The sequence below is a fragment of the Cornus florida genome, unplaced genomic scaffold, assembly GCF_030987335.1.
Source record: "Cornus florida cultivar Cherokee Brave unplaced genomic scaffold, ASM3098733v1 CherokeeBrave_3.0.0_Hap2_Chr01, whole genome shotgun sequence".
Lineage (NCBI taxonomy): Eukaryota > Viridiplantae > Streptophyta > Magnoliopsida > Cornales > Cornaceae > Cornus > Cornus florida.
Genome location: NW_026775571.1, coordinates 60,928,886 through 60,935,120, shown reverse-complemented (window position 1 = coordinate 60,935,120; position 6,235 = coordinate 60,928,886). Strand labels below are relative to the sequence as shown.

At 32.1% G+C, this 6,235-nt stretch overlaps 1 long non-coding RNA gene across 2 annotated transcripts; it reads left to right on the top strand.

Moving 5' to 3' along the window:
* The first annotated feature begins 507 nt into the window (after positions 1-507).
* Positions 508-6,235, top strand: LOC132298462 (uncharacterized). 2 transcript variants are annotated; one of them, XR_009479878.1, is made up of 5 exons: positions 516-1,051; positions 1,138-1,209; positions 1,321-1,388; positions 3,258-3,394; positions 5,863-6,235. It is a non-coding gene; the product is annotated as an uncharacterized LOC132298462 (long non-coding RNA). The 2 variants fall into 2 exon arrangements; XR_009479872.1 differs by having other exon boundaries at positions 508-1,051; positions 3,258-6,235.

The following is a 6,235-nucleotide window of genomic DNA, read 5'->3' as shown; positions in this document are numbered from 1 at the left end:
ATATACTAATTAATCACGTTGAATTAGTATCGAGATCATTCGAGATGATTTTTAGTGAACTTAATTACGTACTTATCAAGCAGTTGGATACAATGATTAATATTTGTTTTTAAAACATTAGAATTACAGGAGTATTAATATGTAAGTGAAGTTATACTCTAATTCATTTATTGGTCACATGATCAAAATTTTCTTAATCACAACAGTTTACGACATAAAAAAATCAATTGAATTATCCATTACCATGGAATTAATGGGAGATTATTTTAAAAGAACTAATTAAACTTTTTATTATTATAAAAATTAATAATTCTAAAAGACCAAGAGATTAAGTTTGGGTCGTATCTCATAAGTTTTGTCTGGGTTAAAATTGTTGCATGACAAATAATGGAGTAATTGTAACTGTTAAAAATTAAGATAATTTAAAATTATAATGAAGAAAAATAAATATAAAAAATTTGTTATGTTGTTTTATAAATAGACTGATATTTTTTCATTAAATTGAAGAATGAATATATTTATTTTGAAAGATAGATTTTTAATAATAATAAATAAAAAAAAAACACAAACTTCCTATTTTGTGCTAAAATTCTAAAAAAAATCCGAACTCCCGCCCAACTTTGGGCGCCAGCGCTTATTGGAAAAGGAGAACCAAACAGGTGCAATATCTTAAAAACCTTATACCAAACAGGTGCAATATATTTTTAGGTTAAATCATTTCAGCCGCCCCCCAATCGCCTCCATGTCTATTCTCGTTCTCACTGAACTTCGGGCCCCCTCTCTCTGCAACTGCAAACTACAAAATCTACAAGAATCAGAAGTTCAAAATCCAAATATTTCAGTTTATCTATCTGTCTGCAAGAATCAAAAGTTGAAAACCTATTACCTATATCAAAACCCATATCGGCATATCATCTCAGATTGTTCAAAAAATCGAAACCTCCATCGCCCACTGTTCCAGTTCGGGTTCACCGTTCGCAAGCTTCAGCCGCTGGCCCGCTGTCTCTCAACTCTCTAGCTTGCCCCCATCTCTCTCTGCAACCGCTAACTTGTATGTATGGGTTTTGTTTTAATTTTTTTTTTTTCTAGATCAACTAATCAAGGTCTGTAATTGTTGTTTTGCAAACTAAAATCAAGTGTAATCTTGAGGCATTCAGTGGTTCGATTGAAGCCCTAACATACCCCAGTTTGATTGGTGGCCCTCACCTGGTTCGATTCCCCTATTTTACTTTTTGTTTCCATATACACTGTTTTTTTCCTTCTTTATGTTTGTGTATTTGTTAGAAGATTTAACTGGTTTTTTTTTTTTTTTTTTTAAAGAGGGCTCTCAGGAAACCTAGCGGCCAACTTCACCTCTCAACTCTGTCCTCTCGCCGGCAACAATCATGGTAGCATCTCTCTCTATCTCCACACACCCACACACACATATCTATCTCTGTTTTGTTGAACAATCTGCCCCCTCGTTTCTTTTGGGAAGGATTAGACTAAATTTGGGCATTTTCTCTTAGAATAAATTTGGGTGTTGTCTCTCTTTTTTTTTTTTATTTTTTTTTATTCATTCTTAGATCTGATATACTAGTCTTTGGCATGGGCAGGTGTATTCTTAAGGTGCCCTATTGTGGAGCTTGTGCATTAACTTTACATATACCCAATTGAAACAATTTAAGAGTTAAAAGAGACCTTAATGTAACTGTAATACTCAACATTTTATGTTTGAAGAGGATAAATTATAATCATGAGAGTGAAGTTGGAGATCAAATAGGAACAAGAGGAAGAAACAGGGTGATGGTAGGATGAAATTATAAGTTAACTCTCTCTCTCTTTGTCGCTCTCACTGTGTGTGTCACAAGACAGTTGCACTTATTTTCAGTTGGTGAATTGAAACTCCCATTTTGATTTAAAAAAAAAAAAAAATTGTGGGGTAGCTACACTCACTGACCATAAGGTGTCTTTGCCACTATCTGTATTTAAACTTTGTTTACTATTTTGCTCCATAATGTTCATCCTTTAGCTTGTGATCATAGGGAATAAACTAGGATGAATGTAAATTAACTTCATGATGCTCATCCTTTACTATACAATACATACATATATATGATTTTGATTATATTTTCTTTGAATTCCAATTATGATCCTTTTTTTTTATGTTTCATGTTCTGATATTGTTTAGATTTTTGTGATAACCTTCATCCGCAATCACTTTGATAATAGGACTTGTTTGAGCTTACAAGGGTCATAAATGACTTCTTCATCACCATAGACAAAGCTGCTGCTAGGTTCGGATTTTGTTAGTAAAAATCAGAATATGCTTAGTTTTTCAAAGCACTTAAGAGAATATCAGTTAAGCTATATGGTGCTAATTTTTTCAACCTAACTATATTGTTACTTCACTACGTTCAATATTTAAAAAAAAAAAAATGGATCTGTTGTGGTAGATTGATGAATAGATTGGTTGATCGTTTTCTTTGTCTTTGACTTGGTGATATATGCTGTTGATTCAGGTTGGAAACACAATCAATAAGTTGACTTTATTTTCAAGTTTCAACATAGTACAGTTGTAGCAGTACACTTCACTAATAAACTTGAATATGAATATAAGTAAGGTAGAAAGAGCACCTCAATTAGAAAATAAGTGCAATTAAACTCAAGGAAAATAGAAAATATGGCAATGACTCAATGAGGCTCATCTGATCATCTAAGTGAGAATGATTCCATTTGAATGCTCCATAAAAAATAATTCTAAGCATCGAGTTTAACTAGCGATGCGTCCTGCTATGCTTGTATCAAGGAGACTAATATATGGAAATATTGAGATTTTTATAATTGAGAAAAGTATAGAAATATTTTGTCCCACTATTTAATTTTTTTTATTGAAAGGAAATAAAATTTTTAGAAAGATTATATACTAGATGAAAGTGAAAAACATTTTGGAGCTTTAGCCAACCACCTACCTCTTAAGGTTTGAGCTGGCCCAGTTAAGTAACTTTCTTTTTCACTTAAAAAAAAAAATATTTTTTCCAACATTTTAGATAGGTGTTCGGGCTCTGGTGGACTTGGTTAGGCTCGGTAAATTTTCAAAAAGCTTGAACTTGACTCGAGCTTGGTTAATAAGGCTTTAGGCTTATAAATGAACCAAGCGGAGCTTTGGTTCCTTCATATTTTTTATGATCTTTTTTATATAATTTTTATTTTATTTTATGAATTTTAGTTATAAATATTTGTGAAGATAATAACTGAAATAGGATCTCCCTTTGCAGGATTTGAAAGACTAATTGGTAAATTTGGGTTGAACTTGAGTCTTGAACAAGCTTAAGATAAAGTAAATCAGGGTGCTAAGGAGAAGGTAAAGGATACGGAAGAAAATACGGAAAGGCCAAGGCAGATTGAATGCAAGGTTATTATTCTTACAATTATATATATGCATTTCTCTTTTAAAATTGTGAAGAATCATAAGATTTTCTTTTATGATTGGTTCTTGCTAACTTTGATGATTGTGTTTTTTGTGGCTAGCTGAGAATTAGTTTTTGCTGTTTCAGCAGAACACTTAATGGGAGGATTAAGAGGTTTGATTTTGAGAATCTAGAAATGTGCCTTGTAACCGGAGTTGCTTTATTTTTTTTTTTTTTGAGTATAACTGGAGGTATTTAATTCTTAATCAACTTTAACCATAAAGCACAAAGTAACTGGGTTTTCAGGTTACGCCTTTGTCATATACTTATGTACCCATACCTCATGAACTCTTATGATTATGCTGGGGCTGTTTTACATGCTTGCCTTTGATGGCTAATTAGTAAAGTTTTTAGCTGCATGCTGAAACTTAATAATGTTAAAGAATGGCTTTACCAATTATGGGCTCTGTAATCAAGTTTGCTGGGAGGAATGAATGGGTACACACCTATATTTTTATTTTTACTAAGTGGTTGCTCGAACTGAAATTCAGTAATGTATTACTCAATATAACAAGTACAGTAAGCATGTTTGGGTATCTAGGAGTTCCTTTAAACCCATGGCTCTTTTAGTAGTAGATTAATAGTTTTGTTTACTGCACAACTTTTTTCTATGACTATTTTTGCTTGTGGAAAATAGTTTCAACTCAGTTAATATATATTATTTGGTTTATAAAGTAATGGAATACATGGACGAAATGGAATTTGAAAATTGGTTTCATATAGCCAACTTTAATAGTTGAAAATAGAGTTGGTTTGTTGAGTTGAGATGTTATAAAATATTTAACTAGGAAAAAAAAATGTTATAAAATATTTAGTATTGATAAATTACTTGCTTTTTATTCCAATCCCAAGTATTATTCTAAATTTTATTAGGAGAAAACTTTGACAATCTTATGCTTTACTATTTGTTTGAGGACACATACCTACACCCAATACGTGCAGCTGAGTCCAGGTGACATAGCTTAAGTGTAGAGAAGAAGTTGGAAGCTTCAGCAAATATTGTGGGAGAGGGACATCTTGTTCCCTTATAATCAAATCCTAGTTAAATGCTCATATTGGAAGTATTAACTGCTAAGGCTAATTTCTAGCCAAGTAGCCAGGCATGAACCCAGAATACTGGAAATCTTCAATTGTTATTATTACCCCCATTGCCATCTTTTCTTTCAGCTTTCATTGGTCTTCTTTGTTGGTTTTATTAGGTATTATCTTTGAGAAGATTTTTGTCCTTTACTATTATTCCTTCTTCACTTTTTCTTGACAAGTGAAATTTCTAATAAGAATTTGGCTGACAATTATTTCAAATGCACTCTAGAACATACAAGGGGAGAAAAATTATACCAAAATGCAAGGATGCATACAAAAATACAGTAGGATAGAAGTGGGTTATGCGTACTCTCGACCTTGATTGAGCCTGGGAATAACTAGAGCAATCAGTTCACTTCATTTTCAGTGTCTTTTTGAATGCCTTGTTAATCTTTATGTCTATACAAAGGAGCTAGTATTTTTAGTTGAAAGGCAAACTCATACCTCTAAATTTTACTGACTAGCTCCAAGACTCAAATGACAACTGAAAGATGCGGGTATGTGGAGGCCTTAGGATATCACTAGGATGCATGAATTGTTTTCAGACAGAGGAATTTACAATCGTCATGCCCCTCATGCTTTCGCACTGAAAAGTTTTTTTTTTTTGGGTATTAATTTTGTGAGCAAACCCCTCTCCTTAACTGATGATTCGTGGGCAAAACATAATAAAGCTTGGATCATTTAATTTGGGATCATGAACTTAACTCAATAAAGCCTTAGCTCCCAATTACTGGGGTACCATTTAATTTGGAATTGTGTACTTTTGGAGGGAGGTGTGTGAGTATCAATTAGGAAAAAAAAAATAGAATTGTGTACTTAATTCAAGAAGCCTCGGCCAATTGATTGTGTTAAGCTGCATAAATCATTTTAAACCCAATCTAGAGTGATATCCTACATTTTTATGGAACCAAATATATGGGCAAATGTTGATAGAATGTTTCAATAAGGTTTTTCACGTTTTCTCAATTATTTTTCTTTTTTATGTTTGAATATGCAATGTAAAAGATCCATAGGCATTAGTTCATCCCTCAGACTAGTTCATCTATGTTACGGTAGTTTTTAGCAAAGGGCTAAGGAACCTTGGACTTGGGGCAAAATTTAGTATTTGTAATCATTCCAAACATGTTGGCTTTTGTATTAATGTGAATTGTTTAAGATATTTTTTTGTGCTTCTTTAATAATTATTTGTTATCTTGTGGTTTGTTATTTGGTTTGTATTTTTGCATTCTTAGTGTGTAAAAAAGGCCTTAAAAATATGAGAAGACCTTGTAGAAACTTAAATTTGTTGTAGTGGTTTGAATTAATCATAATTTTTCTATTTTTTTGACAGATTGCATGTGGCTGGGATTATCTTTTTGACTTTTTGTTGCAGGCCCATTAACTATATTTTTTGTTTCATATTGGCTCAGGATAAATTAACTTTTGTACTTTTGGTTCTTACATGGGATTGGATTTATGGATCTCCCATCTCCCCATTGTTGGCAGATGACATGTAGATGGTATTAGTTTTTGTTATAGTCCCATTGATTATGTTTTTTTTGTTTCATATGGGCTTAGGAAAAATTCACTTTTGGATCTCCTAATATTGTTGGATATAGGTTTAATCATTCTCTATGTATATGAATCTTGTCTTGATGTCATATTTGGATTATGTATGGATGATTGGATATATGAAATAGTATTTTATTTTTTCATTTGTAAAA